Source organism: Pseudophryne corroboree, chromosome 4 (assembly GCF_028390025.1).
Source record: "Pseudophryne corroboree isolate aPseCor3 chromosome 4, aPseCor3.hap2, whole genome shotgun sequence".
Lineage (NCBI taxonomy): Eukaryota > Metazoa > Chordata > Amphibia > Anura > Myobatrachidae > Pseudophryne > Pseudophryne corroboree.
Window position 1 is genome coordinate 379064723 of NC_086447.1, and position 21161 is coordinate 379085883.

A 21161-nucleotide genomic window follows, 5' to 3' on the forward strand; every position below is an offset into this window, starting at 1 on the left:
TCAAGGTGACAGCATAGTTATAGTGGGAATACCCTGCTGATATTCTATAGACTTTCAGGCTACATAAAAGCAGAAGAGCTATTCTTTGCTAGCCTGCATTAATAGATGTATTTTATTTATTTACTCATGTACAGTTTGCCTTATTACTGTAAAGCTGGGTACACACTAGACGACAGGCAAACGATGCAATGCCGTCTCCGTTTTCCCTTGAACTCCCGGACACTCGATATTGGGGGTCATTCCGACCCGATTGTAGCTGTGCTAAATTTAGCACAGCTACGATCACTTACACTGACATGCGGGGGGACGCCCAGCACAGGTCTAGTCCGCCCCGCATGTCAGTGCCATCCCCCCCCCCCCGCACAAGTACAAAAGCATTGCACAGCGGCAATGCTTTTGTAGTTGAAGAGTAACTCCCGGCCAGCGCAGCTCCTGCGGCTGGCCAGGAGTTACTCGACGCTGCCCTGGGTCGCAGCGGCTGCGTGTGATGTCACGCAGCCACTGCGGCCCGTCCCCCACACGGTCCAGCCACACCTGCGTTGGCCAGACTGCACCCACATAACGGCGCCCAAACGCCGCCATGCCACCCCTCCCGCCCAGCGACTGCCTCTGCCTGTCAATCGGGCAGAGGCAATTGCTAGGCTACGACAGCCATCGGCTGTCAGCCATGCACCGGCGCACTGTGGCGCTGGCGCATGCGCAGTTCTTACCTGATCGCTGCACTGCGAAGAACTGCAGCGAGCGATCAGGTCAGAATGACCCCCAAAGTGCATATACACTGTGCAGTCTTGCAAAAGACCTAAAGATATATCGTAAGTGGTCAGGTCCAGGAGTATGCTGTCGTTCATGATATCTTCAGATTGAGCAGCATGTAGGGTCAACCTGAAGATGCGACGGACAACGCTGCAGGAGTGCGTATAGTGCATACATATTGGACAATTTGAATGTTTTGTCATTTCAATCGGGAAAATCGTTCAAAATGTAATCTAGTGTGTAGCAAGCTCAATTCTCATCATCTAGTGTGGGCTTTTAATGCACAACTCACCTCACCAACCACCAGGGCTGCCATCAAAATAGGCACCAGGACTCAGTGGCGTATGTTTGACCCAGTTGCCCGGAGGCAAGGAAAATATTGGTGCCCCCCTATATATATATATATATATATATATATAAATACTTGAGAAGATGACCGGCACTCCAAACATAAAGTTGAAATGGCTATGGTGTTCCCTCCGTGCAGATCAAACAGGTACCAGAGAGTTGAGCGGCACTCATAGACTTCATACTCGTCACCGGCGTGGACAAATAATCATCAAGCCAGTGGTATATTCCAACGTTTCATGTCTTTTATGACATTTTGGCAAGGATATATATATGTGTGTGTATGGGGTGAGCCAACAGCGCCAAAAGATACATTAGAAATTTTTTCACAGTATGTCAGTTAGAAGCTGACCCCAAAAAATAGTCACTGTGTGCCACTCCCTATTGTATAGAGGGCGTCTGCTAGATCTTAAATAAAACCTGCACTAGTACGTGTGCAGGATAAGTAGAGATTGGAAAAAGTGGATAAGATCAATGCGACCATTGGTGGCATATAATTCTAGGGACTGCGTAATTTTCCTTTAAACAATACGGGGTTTATTACAGAATATTTTTTTTAAAACATAAACATAAAAAGAACAGAATTATAGGTTTAAAATGTTAAAAACCTAAAGGGCACATAAAAGACAAGGAGAAATAGGGTATAAAAACTCATATACTAAAAAGTTGTAAATATTAGAGATGAGCGCCGGAAATTTTTCGGGTTTTGTGTTTTGGTTTTGGGTTCGGTTCCGCGGCCGTGTTTTGGGTTCGACCGCGTTTTGGCAAAACCTCACCGAATTTTTTTTGTCGGATTCGGGTGTGTTTTGGATTCGGGTGTTTTTTTCAAAAAACCCTAAAAAACAGCTTAAATCATAGAATTTGGGGGTCATTTTGATCCCAAAGTATTATTAACCTCAAAAACCATAATTTCCACTCATTTTCAGTCTATTCTGAATACCTCACACCTCACAATATTATTTTTAGTCCTAAAATTTGCACCGAGGTCGCTGTGTGAGTAAGATAAGCGACCCTAGTGGCCGACACAAACACCGGGCCCATCTAGGAGTGGCACTGCAGTGTCACGCAGGATGTCCCTTCCAAAAAACCCTCCCCAAACAGCACATGACGCAAAGAAAAAAAGAGGCGCAATGAGGTAGCTGTGTAAGATAAGCGACCCTAGTGGCCGACACAAACACCGGGCCCATCTAGGAGTGGCACTGCAGTGTCACGCAGGATGTCCCTTCCAAAAAACCCTCCCCAAACAGCACATGACGCAAAGAAAAATTAAAGAAAAAAGAGGTGCAAGATGGAATTGTCCTTGGCCCCTCCCACCCACCCTTATGTTGTATAAACAGGACATGCACACTTTAACCAACCCATCATTTCAGTGACAGGGTCTGCCACACGACTGTGACTGAAATGACGGGTTGGTTTGGACCCCCACCAAAAAAGAAGCAATTAATCTCTCCTTGCACAAACTGGCTCTACAGAGGCAAGATGTCCACCTCATCATCATCCTCCGATATATCACCGTGTACATCCCCCTCCTCACAGATTATCAATTCGTCCCCACTGGAATCCACCATCTCAGCTCCCTGTGTACTTTGTGGAGGCAATTGCTGCTGGTCAATGTCTCCGCGGAGGAATTGATTATAATTCATTTTAATGAACATCATCTTCTCCACATTTTCTGGATGTAACCTCGTACGCGATTGCTGACAAGGTGAGCGGCGGCACTAAACACTCTTTCGGAGTACACACTTGTGGGAGGGCAACTTAGGTAGAATAAAGCCAGTTTGTGCAAGGGCCTCCAAATTGCCTCTTTTTCCTGCCAGTATAAGTACGGACTGTGTGACGTGCCTACTTGGATGCGGTCACTCATATAATCCTCCACCATTCTTTCAATGTTGAGAGAATCATATGCAGTGACAGTAGACGACATGTCCGTAATCGTTGTCAGGTCCTTCAGTCCGGACCAGATGTCAGCATCTGCAGTCGCTCCAGACTGCCCTGCATCACCGCCAGCGGGTGGGCTCGGAATTCTGAGCCTTTTCCTCGCACCCCCAGTTGCGGGAGAATGTGAAGGAGGAGATGTTGACAGGTCGCGTTCCGCTTGACTTGACAATTTTCTCACCAGCAGGTCTTTCAACCCCAGCAGACTTGTGTCTGCCGGAAAGAGAGATCCAAGGTAGGCTTTAAATCTAGGATCGAGCACGGTGGCCAAAATGTAGTGCTCTGATTTCAACAGATTGACCACCCGTGAATCCTTGTTAAGCGAATTAAGGGCTCCATCCACAAGTCCCACATGCCTAGCGGAATCGCTCCGTGTTAGCTCCTCCTTCAATGTCTCCAGCTTCTTCTGCAAAAGCCTGATGAGGGGAATGACCTGACTCAGGCTGGCAGTGTCTGAACTGACTTCACGTGTGGCAAGTTCAAAGGGCATCAGAACCTTGCACAACGTTGAAATCATTCTCCACTGCGCTTGAGACAGGTGCATTCCACCTCCTATATCGTGCTCAATTGTATAGGCTTGAATGGCCTTTTGCTGCTCCTCCAACCTCTGAAGCATATAGAGGGTTGAATTCCACCTCGTTACCACTTCTTGCTTCAGATGATGGCAGGGCAGGTTCAGTAGTTTTTGGTGGTGCTCCAGTCTTCTGTACGTGGTGCCTGTACGCCGAAAGTGTCCCGCAATTCTTCTGGCCACCGACAGCATCTCTTGCACGCCCCTGTCGTTTTTTAAATAATTCTGCACCACCAAATTCAAGGTATGTGCAAAACATGGGACGTGCTGGAATTTGCCCATATTTAATGCACACACAATATTGCTGGCGTTGTCCGATGCCACAAATCCACAGGAGAGTCCAATTGGGGTAAGCCATTCCGCGATGATCTTCCTCAGTTGCCGTAAGAGGTTTTCAGCTGTGTGCGTATTCTGGAAACCGGTGATACAAAGCGTAGCCTGCCTAGGAAAGAGTTGGCGTTTGCGAGATGCTGCTACTGGTGCCGCCGCTGCTGTTCTTGCGGCGGGAGTCCATACATCTACCCAGTGGGCTGTCACAGTCATATAGTCCTGACCCTGCCCTGCTCCACTTGTCCACATGTCCGTGGTTAAGTGGACATTGGGTACAGCTGCATTTTTTAGGACACTGGTGACTCTTTTTCTGAGGTCTGTGTACATTTTCGGTATCGCCTGCCTAGAGAAATGGAACCTAGATGGTATTTGGTACCGGGGACACAGTACCTCCAACAAGTCTCTAGTTGGCTCTGCAGTAATGATGGATACCGGAACCACGTTTCTCACCACCCAGGATGCCAAGGCCTCAGTTATCCGCTTTGCAGTAGGATGACTGCTGTGATATTTCATCTTCCTCGCAAAGGACTGTTGGACAGTCAATTGCTTGGTGGAAGTAGTAAAAGTGGTCTTACGACTTCCCCTCTGGGATGACCATCGACTCCCAGCAGCAACAACAGCAGCGCCAGCAGCAGTAGGCGTTACACGCAAGGATGCATCGGAGGAATCCCAGGCAGGAGAGGAATCGTCAGAATTGCCAGTGACATGGCCTGCAGGACTATTGGCATTCCTGGGGAAGGAGGAAATTGACACTGAGGGAGTTGGTGGGGTGGTTTGCGTGAGCTTGGTTACAAGAGGAAGGGATTTACTGGTCAGTGGACTGCTTCCGCTGTCACCCAAAGTTTTTGAACTTGTCACTGACTTATTATGAATGCGCTGCAGGTGACGTATAAGGGAGGATGTTCCGAGGTGGTTAACGTCCTTACCCCTACTTATTACAGCTTGACAAAGGCAACACACGGCTTGACACCTGTTGTCCGCATTTCTGTTGAAATACTTCCACACCGAAGAGCTGATTTTTTTGGTATTTTCACCAGGCATGTCAGTGGCCATATTCCTCCCACGGACAACAGGTGTCTCCCCGGGTGCCTGACTTAAACAAACCACCTCACCATCAGAATCCTCCTGGTCAATTTCCTCCCCAGCGCCAGCAACACCCATATCCTCCTCATCCTGGTGTACTTCAACACTGACATCTTCAATCTGACTATCAGGAACTGGACTGCGGGTGCTCCTTCCAGCACTTGCAGGGGGCGTGCAAATGGTGGAAGGCGCATGCTCTTCACGTCCAGTGTTGGGAAGGTCAGGCATCGCAACCGACACAATTGGACTCTCCTTGTGGATTTGGGATTTCGAAGAACGCACAGTTCTTTGCGGTGCTTTTGCCAGCTTGAGTCTTTTCAGTTTTCTAGCGAGAGGCTGAATGCTTCCATCCTCATGTGAAGCTGAACCACTAGCCATGAACATAGGCCAGGGCCTCAGCCGTTCCTTGCCACTCCGTGTGGTAAATGGCATATTGGCAAGTTTACGCTTCTCCTCCGACAATTTTATTTTAGGTTTTGGAGTCCTTTTTTTACTGATATTTGGTGTTTTGGATTTGACATGCTCTGTACTATGACATTGGGCATCGGCCTTGGCAGACGACGTTGCTGGCATTTCATCGTCTCGGCCATGACTAGTGGCAGCAGCTTCAGCACGAGGTGGAAGTGGATCTTGATCTTTCCCTAATTTTGGAACCTCAACATTTTTGTTCTCCATATTTTAATAGGCACAACTAAAAGGCACCTCAGGTAAACAATGGAGATGGATGGATACTAGTATACTTATGGATGGACTGCCGAGTGCCGACACAGAGGTAGCTACAGCCGTGCACTAACGTACTGTGTCTGCTGCTAATATAGACTGGATGATTGATAATGAGATGAAATCAATATATATATGTATGTATATATAATATCACTAGTACTGCAGCCGGACAGGTAGATAATATATTTATTAGGTAATGATGACTGATGACGGACCTGCTGGACACTGTCAGCTCAGCAGCACCGCAGACTGCTACAGTAAGCTACTATACTCTATAGTAGTATGTACAAAGAAGAAAGAGAAAAAAAAACCACGGGTAGGTGGTATACAATTATGGACGGACTGCCGAGTGCCGACACAGAGGTAGCTACAGCCGTGGACTACCGTACTGTACTGTGTCTGCTGCTAATATAGACTGGTTGATAATGAGATGTAGTATGTATAAAGAAGAAAGAAAAAAAAACCACGGGTAGGTGGTATACAATTATGGATGGACTGCCGAGTGCCGACACAGAGGTAGCTACAGCCGTGGACTACCGTACTGTACTGTGTCTGCTGCTAATATAGACTGGATGATAATGAGATGTAGTATGTATAAAGAAGAAAAAAAAACCACGGGTAGGTGGTATACAATTATGGATGGACTGCCGAGTGCCGACACAGAGGTAGCTACAGCCGTGGACTACCGTACTGTACTGTGTCTGCTGCTAATATAGACTGGATGATAATGAGATGTATGTATAAAGAAGAAAAAAAAACCACGGGTAGGTGGTATACAATTATGGATGGACTGCCGAGTGCCGACACAGAGGTAGCTACAGCCGTGGACTACCGTACTGTACTGTGTCTGCTGCTAATATAGACTGGATGATAATGAGATGTAGTATGTATAAAGAAGAAAGAAAAAAAAACCACGGGTAGGTGGTATACAATTATGGACGGACTGCCGAGTGCCGACACAGAGGTAGCTACAGCCGTGGACTACCGTACTGTACTGTGTCTGCTGCTAATATAGACTGGTTGATAATGAGATGTAGTATGTATAAAGAAGAAAGAAAAAAAAACCACGGGTAGGTGGTATACAATTATGGATGGACTGCCGAGTGCCGACACAGAGGTAGCTACAGCCGTGGACTACCGTACTGTACTGTGTCTGCTGCTAATATAGACTGGATGATAATGAGATGTAGTATGTATAAAGAAGAAAAAAAAAACCACGGGTAGGTGGTATACAATTATGGATGGACTGCCGAGTGCCGACACAGAGGTAGCTACAGCCGTGGACTACCGTACTGTACTGTGTCTGCTGCTAATATAGACTGGATGATAATGAGATGTAGTATGTATAAAGAAGAAAGAAAAAAAAAACCACGGGTAGGTGGTATACAATTATGGATGGACTGCCGAGTGCCGACACAGAGGTAGCTACAGCCGTGAACTACCGTACTGTGTCTGCTGCGACTGGATGATAAATAATGATATAAAAAATATATATATATCACTACTGCAGCCGGACAGGTATATATTATATAATGACGGACCTGCTGGACACTGTCTGTCAGCAGAATGAGTTTTTTATAGAATAAAAAAACACCACACAAGTCACACGACGAGTGTTTAACTTTTTCAGGCAATCACAATATAGTATACTATACTGGTGGTCAGTGTGGTCAGGTCACTGGTCAGTCACACTGGCAGTGGCACTCCTGCAGCAAAAGTGTGCACTGTTTAATTTTAATAATATGTACTCCTGGCTCCTGCTATAACCTATAACTGCTCCCCAGTCTCCCCCACAATTAAGCTGTGTGAGCACAGTCAGATATTATACATAGATGATGCAGCACACTGGGCTGAGCACAGATATGGTATGTGACTGAGTCACTGTGTATCGTTTTTTTCAGGCAGAGAACGGATTATATTAAATAAAACTGCACTGGTGGTCACTGGTCAGTGGTCAGTCACTAGTAAACTCTGCACTCTCTAGTACTCCTAAGCTCCAGTAAATCAAGTGTCTCTGTCTCAATCTCACTCTCTCTCTTCTAATCTAAATGGAGAGGACGCCAGCCACGTCCTCTCCCTATCAATCTCAATGCACGTGTGAAAATGGCGGCGACGCGCGGCTCCTTATATAGAATCCGAGTCTCGCGATAGAATCCGAGCCTCGCGAGAATCCGACAGCGTCATGATGACGTTCGGGCGCGCTCGGGTTAACCGAGCAAGGCGGGAAGATCCGAGTCGCTCGGATCCGTGTAAAAAAAGCTGAAGTTCGGGCGGGTTCGGATTCCGAGGAACCGAACCCGCTCATCTCTAGTAAATATGAGATAAAAAATAAACCAATTAAAAGTCCGCTGTATATCTAAAATAAAGTGGATAAAAGCAGCTTAACTGAGGATTCAATAGTAGTAACAGGATTCATTTTTTTATCTCATATTTACAACTTTTTAGTATATGAGTTTTTATACCCTATTTCTCCATGTCTTTTATGTGCCCTTTAGGTTTTTAACATTTGAAACCTATAATTCTGTTCTTTTTATGTTTGTTTAAAAAAAAAAAATCTGTAATAAACCCTGCATTGTTTAAAGGAAAATTACGCAGTCCCTAGAATTATATGCCACCAATGGTCGCTTTGATCTTATCCACTTTTTCCAATATATATATATATATATATATTAAAAAAAATAAAATATATATATATATATATATATAGATACACACACACACACACACACACACACACACACACACACACACACACACACACACACACACACACACACACACACTTGCTCCTGCATAGCAAGCCTGCAGATTCTAACTATATGAAGCTGCTACAAAACCGTTGCAACTAGGCAGATCTATGTAGGGGTCCAGCCACACACTACATAGATCTGCTCAGTCACTCCCAATGCTGATTATTTCTCTGACAAATAATTTGCAAGTGTCATATCCAGGATTAGAGCCCACAAACTATTACACTGGAAGCATGCACCTTACTGATGGAGATATTTGCTCCTGCACAGGAAGTATGAGAATTCTAACTATATGAAGTTACTTGTAATTGTCAGAGAAATAACTTCATATAGTTAGAATTCTCATGCTTCCTTTATAGGAGCAAATAGCTTAATCAGTAAGCTGTCTGCTTCCAGTGTATCTATAATAAAGAGGGTGTGATTTGTAAGGTGTAGTGACTAGGTGGTAAGTCTGCTACGGAAGAGATACCGGCTGCTGTCAATTAACTTAATTGATTAATGTCGCTGAACACATAGAACAGGAGGAGAGGTGCCCCCCTTCAAAGCAGGAGCCCGGCGGCAGCTGACTCCGTTGCCTCCCAGAGTTCTGCCTCTGCCAGGACTGATAAAATAGGCATTCCCCCTCCCCAACAAAATAAATTCTAGTGCACATACTCTGAGGAACACTATATTGTCCATACTCTGAGGAACACTATATTGTGCTCCACAAAATAATGCCCCTTGAACTATAATAAGCCCCTCAGAATTTCTCCTGACACCATAGTATGACCCCACAGTTATGCCGCACACAGTAATGCCCCTGATACAATATTATACACCCACAGTAATGCCCCTGTCACCATACTATACTCCCACAGTTATGCCCCTGTCACCATATTATGCACCAGTACCTGCTCTCAGGGGATTTGCTTGTTGTCCAGGATTTCGCTCATTGTCACTGTTCGCTCCTGCCCTGTTTGAAAGTGAATGGCCGCCGCCTCCTCTAGCATTTAAAGTAATTGTTTCCGCTGAGGTGGAGGCTGTTTTTGGAGGGACATTTTTAATGCTTACAGTGGATGCCATCTTGGTAGCAGGCTGTGGCGGATGGCGGTGGTGGGTGGCATGCAGCCCTCAAGCGGCTGGGCCTGGGACAGTTGTGACCGGAGCACCCCCTTTATGGCGGCCCTGCCAACCACACAACTTCAGGCTATCTCTGTTCTAATGATCAAATTCAGAGTATTATCTTTAAGCTAATAAAATCTTCCACAATTTGTCCCATTGTAAATATGAATTTTATATGTCTATTAAGTACTCTCTCAATCACTCATTACTACGCTGATGCCATGACCTGTTTCTCTCACCACCTATGTATCCAGGGCCGGATTAAGCCTTGGGGGGCCCGAGGCACTTAGAACAGGGGGGACGGGGAAAGGGGGGGGGGTTGTATATTAGATTGTGTATATTAAATTCAAACAAATAGATTATACTAGATTTAAATTAATAGTTTAATCATGCCTGGGTACTCTTTGCAGCTCCACCTAATTGAGAGAGACAACTATTTTATAAAGTTTTCTTGTAGTGGAACAAAGATAATTTAAACAACCTTTAAATACACAAATTCAATCTGTAATGTATCTTGTCACATGCAAGAATAGCAGCAGCCTCTGTACTACTTACACACTGGGACAGGGCTCAGGAGCAATCTCTGTGTGTTTGTGTGTGTCTCTCTCTACACCTGAATGCTCTCATTAGATAACAGGTTACACAGAACGCAGACACCTAGGTGGGGAGGAGAAGATCGGATCCCTGGGAAGCTCTGCTTCTGCTGCTGCACAAGAGGGAGAGTTAGTGATGTCAGTGTGCTTTGGCCAGGGGGGGCCCTGACAGAGGGGAGCCTGGGCTACAGCAACCCCTGTGGCCGCCTTTTAATCTGCTATGTACATATCTAATAAATACCGCTACTGTCACTGACAAATGGCTATATGAGTTTTCAAAGCAGCTCCTTTTCTTTGCAAAGCTTTTTCTTCCTCCATTACTGGAAATTCAACTTTTCAAAATATCTTACCTTGGTTCTTGGATTCCTTAGTTATGCTTTCCTTTTACCACAGTTTCACCTTGGCTGCCCATACAATATACCTTTATCATATATGGGTGGGAGGGTACTACATTCCCTCTTATGCCTTTATTGACTGTACATGTGGGGGCACCCACATTTTAAATATGTGAAGTACTAACTAATGTCTAGTGATCACCTGTGGTAGGCCTTGTTGTGATAAAGTCCTGTAAGCTGTGAGGTTCAACACCTTGAACTCTTTGGACATGATTCAGAGTTGGACGATAACTGTATGCAATGCTGATGTTTGCACAGTTGAGCGATTATTTGCTTCTGTGCATATGCAAAAAATACTGAAAACCCCTATGGCGCATGTGTTACCCTTAATGCATGCACAAATGCAGGATCCAAGATTTCCCAGGAGAACATTGCCTAGAGCATCACACTGCCTCTGTCAACTTGCCATCTTTCCATAATGCATCCTGATGCCATCTCTTCCGAAAGTAAATGATGCACACGCACCCCAGCTGTCCAAATGATGTAAAATAAAAGCTGATTCCTCTGACCAGGTCACCTTCTTTCATTGCTCTATGGTCAGTTCTGATGGTCACTTGCCCATTGTAGATGCTTTTGGTGGTGGGCAGGGGTCAGCATGAGCACTCTGACTGGTCTACAGCTACACACCCAATACGCAGCAAGCTGCAATGCACTGTGTGTTCTGAAACTTTTCTATCACAGACATCATTAACTCTTTCAGCAATTTGCACTACATGAGCTCTTCTGCAGGGCTAGCCTTTGCTCCCCATGTGCATCAATGAACCTTGGGCACCAAGGACCCTTTCACCTGTTCAGGAGTTGTCCTTCCTGGGACCACTTTTTGTAGGTACTAACCACTGCATACCTGGAACACCTCACAAGACCTCAAGATCTGCAGATGCTCTGACCCAGTTGTCTATCACCACAAATTTTCCTTTGTGAAAGTCGCTTAGATGCTTACACTTCCCCATTTTACCTGCTTCCAACACATGAACTTCAATTACTGAGTGTTTATTTGCTGCCTAATATATCCCACCCCTTGACTGGTGCCATTGTAATAAGATAATTAATGTTATTTACTTCACGTGCCAATGGTTTTAATGTTATGGAAGATGAGCTTATACCCACATTCATTAAATAAATTAATAACAATTACTTCTCCTATACTGGGCCTTTGTTAGAACGGCACTCCAGTACTTGCTTTATTGCGCCTTGTGCCCGTCCTTAACCATATCCACAGTCATGTATAGGAATCCCAATCGGCGGCACTCTAAGGCTTTAATAAACACACCACACACAGCAGCTTCTGCCAATGTTTCAAAGTCGTTTACTTTTTTGTCAGGGATGATACACACAATAACACACCTCACCTTAAATCAGATGCACACAGTGAGCCTCTCCTTCCGGTTCCAGGGACTGCCCGCCCTGCCAGTTAATGCCCATCAATCACGTCATACCTCCAGGTGTTACCAGACTTCCGGACACCTTCGGTTGACGTGTAAGTGAAACAACAACACTATTTAATAAAAAACACACACAAAATGACACAGTGTAACAATCAAGAATAGTCAAAATACATTATTGCAACAAAGTTATTACATCACATTACTTTCAATAAAAACAACTGAAGCTCAACTTTTCATTTAAGCCTTTGGGTATTAAAGTATCCAATTGCATAATCCATCTATTCTCACATCGGAGTAATTTAGATCCTCTATCTCCACCCCTCATGTTATGAGGGATATGGTCTATCATTCAGTATCTTAATGTTGTTAAACTGTGAAACACTTCTACAAAATGATGAGCTACTAGCTTATCGCTACAGCCAATATTTAACGCTTTTCTTATGGCTGAGCGATGCGCTGTCATTCGTTGCTTGAAAGTGCATTTGGTCTTTCCTATACAAGAAAGACCGCATGGCCCTTGATTAGATCTGACCCTGCTTTAGGCTTAGAGTCAACACGTCTAATGACATGTTATAAGAGGGGACGTAATTTAATTGATTACCTTGCTAAATCTGACATAACAGAAGCAATTGTTAAAAAACCTTTTCATTTTTTAGAGAAGAAAAATGGATGCTTTAGTTGTGGTTGTACTACATGTGGTTCTTTGATTAAGGGTGATACGTTTCAACATCCTCGTACAGGAAAATCGTATAAAATTAGACACCATTTCACCTGTAATTCCAGATATGTTGTGTATCAGATTCTATGCCTTTATAAGAAAGACCGAATGCACTTTCAAGGAACGATTGACAGCTCATGCCAGAGTCTACTATTCATGCTCAGGTCTCTGGAAACATGGCACCCATGCCTTGTTCCCGATGACATCTCCAGTGCGCATGTGCAAGTCACTGGTATAATATATGAGTGCAGGGTGGGTGATGTCAGCTCCCCCTGGACCCAATGGCTAATGTGCACCGCACACACTGCACCGATTATAGAAACACCTATGGCGCACCCGCGATCCGACTCATCCTATTGCAAATGCGCGAAAACAGGATTCCTGCAATAATTGTTGCCGACAAAACCAGAGAAAACTGTAGGTCTTGCTTATTTTGTGTTTTGCTCGTTAGATCAATAACACACGACAGTACACATAATGTCATACATTAGTTCATTGCACCACCTAATAATAAATAATATGTGCAAATGTGCAATATATTTGGAAATGTTCATTTCATTAGTACATCAAGGCAGTCCCAATGTCTTCTAATTTGCTGTATTATGTAACAACCATTTGTGGATGGAGCCAGCTATTCTCTTCCAAGAAAAAATGAATCATTTTAATAAAAGTAGTGCAGGGAGCACCATGCTCATGGGATATGAGCTCAAAAAATGTTTAATAAGATAGACAGGTTAATTTCTCTTTGTTATTCAAATTACTATCTCTGGAGATTATTCAGGTTTGTTAGCAAACCAAAAAAGCACACTAATGGGCAAAACCACTTTGCACTGCAGGTGGGGCAGATGTAACATGTGCAGAGAGAGTTAGATTTGGGTGGGTTATATTGTTGCTGTGCAGGGTAAATACTGTCTGCTTTATTTTTACACTGTCATTTAGATTTCAGTTTGAACACACCCCACCCAAAGCAAACTCTCTCTGCACGTTACATCTGCCCCACCGGCAATGCAGCATGTTTTTGCCCATTAGTGTGCTTTTTTGGTTTGCTTACAAACCTGAATAAGGCCCTCTGTTCTCTGTTACCAGTTAGAGTGGCGCTGAGAGGAGGTGGGAGGGAGCAGGTACAAATTACCTGGGCCCAGGCTGATGGAGGGGCTTGGGGCCCGGATCCAATACCCCCCTCCTATACCTGTGCTGTTGCAGCATCAGCTGCGCCATCATCCCGGGGAAATTTGCGAAGATGGTGCCGCACATAGAAAGCAAAGACTCTGGCACTGTGCTTGCTTTCTAGCGGCGAGCGTCATCTTCCTAAATATCACTGGTAAGATGGCACTGGACGGAAAGGAGGGACCCACTTCCTGATAAAGTAAGGTAGGAAGCGGGTGCCATCCCCTACGCTCCCCTCACCTGCCCCCATGTGTGAAAATTTGCGCCCCCAACCCCCAGGGCTGCAAATTTATTTCAATATTTTAATAGTAAAAGGCATAATCACGCCTCCTTTTTAAGCCATGCCCCGCGTGGCTCTCTACGGCCCTGTCCAGTTGTACACTGGTATGCAAAATCTAAGTGCAAAGATGCAAAGTGAGATGCTGGTCCTAAATGACCCCCATGGTATTTTTAAGCTGCTGAAGATAAATGGCACATTAAATGATATTTTATTAGTAGAATCCTATGTGCTGCCGACCACTATATATGCATTACAATTTAATATCTCTGCAATAAATACTTAGGGCCCTTAGAAATAGTATTAGCTACTGTATAAAGATAATAAATAGTGTTGGGAAATTATGTTGCAGTGCAGTGGCGATTAAGCTGTTGATTCACTCAATTAAAGACATAAATCCGTTACATAAAAATATAAATGTTATGCCCAACGCAAGACCAGTGTACAGTATGCTGGTGCGCTAATGATTATGCAGTATGGAACTGTGTTTATCTCAGCTGAGTGATAAAAGCATAGCAGGGTTACTGTACATATCAGTGCAGCTCTTGAATTCTTTCAGTGTATATACACACAACACATTTTCTTTGGGTCCCGCAGTTCTGTAAAAATGCATGTGTCTAAAAGCCTGTGATTTTCTTGTCACATTTTCTTTCCTGTGCTTTAAGAATGATTTTAAAATAACAGATCGTTTACTGGTTTATAGCAAACGAACATATTAGAAAGGTTAAAATATACAACTTCCCAGCTATAATTCCATGATGATACAGTTATAAATGTTGACATTTATTTTGAAGGTTATACAACACAAGTTGCAGGATGAATGTTAAATAGCCATGACAGTCAATCTGTTTCTGCATGTCTTACTGGGGAAAAGTATGAAGGCGGGTACACACCAGAACAATGGCCAATTGGGCCAATGGTCAGCTCGATTCCCTTTGCCCTGAATCAGGCCTTATTGCTCGTACACACCAGCCCAATGTAATGAAGGACGGAACGATCACCGATCTATCCTTCATTACAAGAGTCGGGTCGCATTCAATATCTTCTGGTTGACCGTGGAGCACAGCTAATCGGAGGATGTCGCATACGACCGGTGGGAGCGCTCCTTTCTGCGTACACACTAGACCAGTGGTTCTCAAACTCGGTCCTCAGGACCCAACACAGTTCACGTTTTCCATGTCACCCAGCAGCTGCACTGTGTATCACCAACTGTCACATTTTAAAAATGTACAGGTGACCTGCAAAACATGGACCGTGTGGGGTCCTGAGGACCGAGTTTGAGAACCTGTGCACTAGATGATGTAGACAATTTCAATATGGAAAATCGGTCCAGTATTGTTCTGGTGTGTACCCACCATTAGAATTTCGCTTTTCCAAATTCCTCTAAGATTAGAAAGTGTTTTATGTATAAAAACTAGTTTCACAACACATATTAAATGATAAAAAAATACTGTACATTATATGAAAATGCTTGAAATTATATTATTGAAGAAAAATAGCACCAAAAAGCAAAAACTAAACGTGGAAAAGTAAAACATTATCCCAAAACTAATGGACCTGGGGTCTGTTGGTGGTATGTTGTCAGGGGTGGATATGTTGCTTATCTGAAATAAATGACTACATATTAGTCCAACAGAAGAGTGGGCAGGGCAATGTGATAGACATTTGGTGTTGGGCTTTACATTCATATTCTATGTTATTAATAACAGATTTTAACAGAGGTGTTCATGAGCAGAACATTGCAGATGGTTTGGAAGCAAGAGGTCATAGTTATTTCATTTTTAGGGTAGTTCCTGCTTTCTGATCACATGCTCTACATCAGGCCTGGAAAACCTGTTGCTCTCCAGATGTTATGAAGTGACTAGGCCCAGCACACCTTGCCAGCTACTGTATCTGGCTAAATATGCTGGGAATTGTAGTTACACAGCAGCTGGAGACAGAGGCGACAGAGGAGACAAAGGGGTTCATTCCATCCCGATCGCATGCTGCAGTTTTTCGCTACCGTTTGATCGGGTCTGGAATGCACATGCGCTGCGGCCGCAATGCGCAGGTGCGTCGCTAGCCGGCGATGGGGAACGCCAGGTAGCAATTGTTCTAACGAAGGTTTCAATTGCAGCGGCGATCACAAGGTGACTGACAGCAGGAAGGCGTTCCGGGGCATCAACTGACCGTTTTCTGGGAGTGGAGAGGAAAACGCAGGCGTGACCAGGCATTTGCAGGGTGGGTGTCTTACGTCAATTCTGGGAACTGACAGGCTGAAGTGATCGCAGTGGGTGAGTAAGCTCAGACCTACTCAGAAACTGCACAAAATGTTTTTGTACAGCTCCCCTGCACAAGCGTTCACACACTTGCACAGCTAAAATACACTCCCTCACAGGCGGCGACAATCTGATCGCACAGGCTGCAAAAAGTTGAAGCGTGTGATCAACTCGGAATGACCCCCAAAGTCCATGAGAGCACCCTCCCATCTGGCAGTGCAGTTAACTCTTAAGTCTACTGCGCATACACAGGTCTCTGGGAACATGGTGCCCATGCCATGTTCTCAGTGACTTCTCTATTGCGCATGCTCAAAACACCGGGAAAATGGCCACCGCTTCATTTTCCCAGTGATTTCTGCTGCTCTGCAGTGCCGGCCGACAGGGGACTTCAGAGAGGTAATTATTATGGATGCAGGGTATGCCACAGCCAATGGCTAGAGAGCCACAGATTGTCAAGTCCCTGCTCTACATATTACATCTGTTTAAAAGATAATTTTTGATACATTTTACAAAATTCCTATTTCTTCCCTATTGTGTTGATATGTAACTGGTCCCAGTCATCTGCAGCCTATGCACATATAAATGCTTTTAATATCATGTGATAATATCTGCAACTATTGAGTTTCAAAATGCTGCTTTGTCTAATGGAAACTGGAAGGCTGGAGCTGGAGACACAGCATTGCTGCATTCACCCAGAAAAAGGACCAGTCGTCTGTTTGAGGTCCATAGAGGACTCCATTCCAATGGATTACAGATAAAGCAGTCACACATTTTTTTTCTTATATATTTGGGCTTTGGACTACAAAGAAGCCCTATTTTATCTATGAATTTTAGATAATGATCCCTTAGCTAGATGTTTCCCACCTGTGGACAAAAACCATCTTGCCTCCCATTATCTTATTTAATTTGATTTATACTGTACCTTCTAATGTTATAAATTCATTGATTGGACAAAGTTATATGTGAAATTATCCTACACATACGATATCTACCCCTGAAGAAGTCTTAAAGTACGAAACACATAGGTTTTTATCAGTTAAAAGTTCACGGTAAAATCATTATTTTATAAGGTTTACAGAATTATTTTAAAATTTTAAATAAATATTTGGTATGTTTTACTGATTGGTCATTTGGCTCTTTCTTTGGATGACTTTCTGGTGAGAGGGTATCTCTTACAGGATTGCCTTCGAGACCATTGCTTGACGATAATTATCTGAATTATTAGACTATCATTGCCAGGATAAGAAGAAATATATACATATAAGGAGTTTGATATATACCATGCATGTGAATCCAGTATATTCATGGTTATTCGAATGTGAATAGTGAATAGAATACAATCCAATTTTAATATATATATATATATATATATATATATATATACAGGGGCGGATCCAGAAAAAAATTACAGGGGGGCACCATAAGGGGCGTGGCTTCATTGGAATGGGCGTGGCTTCGTTTGAATGGGCGTGGTATTGCAGGAAAAGACTACCTTATACCCCAGTTTTGCAACCTGCACGCCCAGACGTTGGCCACCACAGGAAAGAAAAATAATCCTGATTCATGCCCCTTACATTATTTGTCATTTTTCCTCCTTATAGTAATGCCCAGTATACATTATTCCACATACTGCAATGGCCCTTAGACATTATTCCACACACAATAATGCACATGACACAATATGCACACACTGTAATGCCCCAGACACATTATGCCACACACCGTAATGCCTGTGACACATTATGACAGGAATCGCAATGCCCGTTATACATTATGCCACACACTGCAAAGACCTTGAGACATTATACCACAATGCCCGTGATATAGTATACCATACACCGTAATGCCTGTGACACATACCGCAATGCCCGTTATACCCTATGCCACACACCGCAATGCCCGTTATATATTATGCCACACTGCAATGACCCTGAGACATTATACCACATACCACAATGCCCGTGATATAGTATACCACACACCGTAATGCCTGACACATTATGACACACACCGCAATGTCCGTGATACATTATGCCACACACTGCAATGACCCTGAGACATTATACCACATATCACAATGCCAGCGATATAGTATACCATACACCGTAATGCCTGTGACACATTATGACACACACCGCAATGTCCGTGATACATTATGCCACACACCGTAATGCCCATTACACATTAAGTCCTACAGTAAGGCTTCTAATTACTTTTCAAATACCTGCTCGTTGTCAGTGGTTTCATGCACTGGGTGTCATGCTCGTTGCCAGGGGTTTCATGCTCTTGGTTCCATGCACGGTGCCAGGGGTTTTCATGCTCAGGGTGTCATGCTCGTTGCCAGGGGTTTCATGCACTGGGTGTCATGCTCGTTGCCAGGGGTTTCATGCACTGGGTGTCATGCTCGTTGCCAGGGGTTTCATGCACTGGGTGTCATGCTCGTTGCTAGGAGGTAGTCCTTGTTGCTAGGGCTGTGCTCCCAGTGCCACATATGTCCCCAGTGCCAGATATTCCCCCACGGTGCCAGGTACTCACATGCCCCCAGTGCCAAATATAGCCCCCCCCCCATGTGCCAGGTACACATATACCCCCAGTGCCAGATATTCCCCGACAGTGCCACATATGCCCCCAGTGCCAGATATCGCCCCCCCCCCCAGTGCCACATATGCCCCAGTGCCAGATATTCCCCCCCCAGTGCCACATATGCCCCCAGTGCCAGATATCCCCCCCCCAGTGCCACATATGCCCCCAGTGCCAGATATTCCCCCCCCAGTGCCATATATGCCCCCAGTGCCAGATATTCCCCCCAGTGCCATATATGTCCCCAGTGCCAGATATTCTCCCCCCCCCTCCCTGCCAAATATGCCCCCAGTGCCAGATATTCCCCCCCAGTGCGTCCCCCCCCCTCCCCCTTCCTTCCTCCGCCGCTGCTCCCCCCGCTCCCCTGCTGTTAGGAGGGACACGGAGGGCACAGTGCACGCCTCCCTGTGTCCCTCCTGTGTCTCCGGCGGCCGCAGGTCACTGTAATAAAGGAAGTGCTCACGAACGGCACTTCCTTTATGAGACCAGCGGCCGCCGGAGACCCAGGAGGGACACAGGAGAGGCGTGCACAGTGCCCTCCGTGTCCCTCCTAACAGCAGGGGAGGAAACGAGACCGTAGACTGACATGCGGACGCTCGTCCGCATGTCAGTCTGCACTAAAAATGACAGGGGGGGCACATGCCTTGGTGCCCCCCCCCTAAATCCGCCACTGTATATATATATATTTTATATGTATATAAGTGCACACTGGAATTGTTTTGTATTTATGTATTACATTGGTTCCTACTAACATAGATTCCTTCAAGAGTTGCAGCTAACTGGTGCGAGATAAGGGCATTGGTGGTCATTCCGAGTTGTTCGCTCGTTGCCGATTTTCACTATATTGCGATTAGTCGCTTACTGCGCATGCGCAAGGTTCGCAGAGCGCATGCGGTTAGTTATTTTACACAAAAGTTAGGTATTTTACTCACGGCATAACGAGGATTTTTCATCGTTCTGGTGATCGTAGTGTTATTGACAGGAAGTGGGTGTTTCTGGGCGGAAACTGGCCGTTTTCTGGGCGTGTGTGAAAAATGCTGGCGTTTTTGGGAAAAACGCAGGAGTGTCTGAAGAAACGGGGGAGTGTCTGGGCGAACGCTGGGTGTGTTTGTGACGTCAAACCAGGAACGAAACTGACTGAACTGATCGCAATGGCTGAGTAAGTCTGGAGCTACTCAGAAATTGCTAAGTAATTTCTATTCGCAATTCTGCTAATCTTTCGTTCGCAATTCTGCTAAGCTAAGATACACTCCCAGAGGGCGGCGGCTTAGCGTGTGCAATGCTGCTAAAAGCAGCTAGCGAGCGTACAACTCGGAATGAGGGCCATCGTTTTTGTTGTTTATAAACATACCTAATCTGCATAAAATTGGCAAAATTGATTTGGGGAAAGGTTTAATGATTCAGAGAGATCGGAATACTGTGGGAAAAGGGAGGAGCAGGTAAGATGAAAAAAGAACTGTATGCCAGCAGCCAGCCATGGTACAGCAAATAAGTATTCACCCGGGGCGAAGGAAGGGTTACCAAAAATAATCACTGGGACTGGATGGGAGTGTGCAGAGGTTGGGTGCGGCAAGTAATATTTTAGCAGAAAACGGAAAAGTTAAAATTATTTAAGGTGATGGCCAAAAAAGTTATAGCATACAAGGCTTTGAAATTATATTTTCACTTTTATTACCAGGTAAATTGTCATTTGTACCAAGAGGCAACACATATTGTTTACAAAATGACACTTCTCAATTGCAAATAAAGGATATGACGCTATGCATGCTCAAGTATCATAAATTACCCTTTGTTTATGATAAGAAGTAGTTGGAAATAAGGACTGTTCTCTAGACCTTTACAAACGTCTGTAAAAGTATTGAAGCAAAACATTAGTGGAATGTACAGTATGGAACTATGGAGGTCATTCTGATCCATTCGCTCGCTGCTGTTTTTCGCAGCCGAGTGAACGGGTCTCTAATGCGCATGCGCGGTGCCGGCGCATGCCAGACGGCCGAAGGCCGTTGCAGGGCTGCGATCGCCTCTGCCTGATTGACAGGCAGAGGCGGTCGCTGGGCGGGAGGGGGCAGAACAGCGGCGTTTGGCCATTTCGTAGGCACGGTCCGGCCAACGCAGGCATGGCCGGACCGAATGGGGGTCGGGCCGCAGCGGCTGCACAGCTGCTGCGGGACGGGGAGCGAGGAGTAGCTCCCGG

The 21161-nt window shown here is 44.9% G+C and overlaps 1 protein-coding gene across 2 annotated transcripts in view; it reads left to right on the plus strand.

Annotated features, from left to right (window-relative positions):
- DLGAP2 (DLG associated protein 2) overlaps nucleotides 1-21161 on the plus strand; it is an 802299-nt gene that overhangs the window by 480382 nt on the left and 300756 nt on the right. The window lies entirely within an intron of this gene.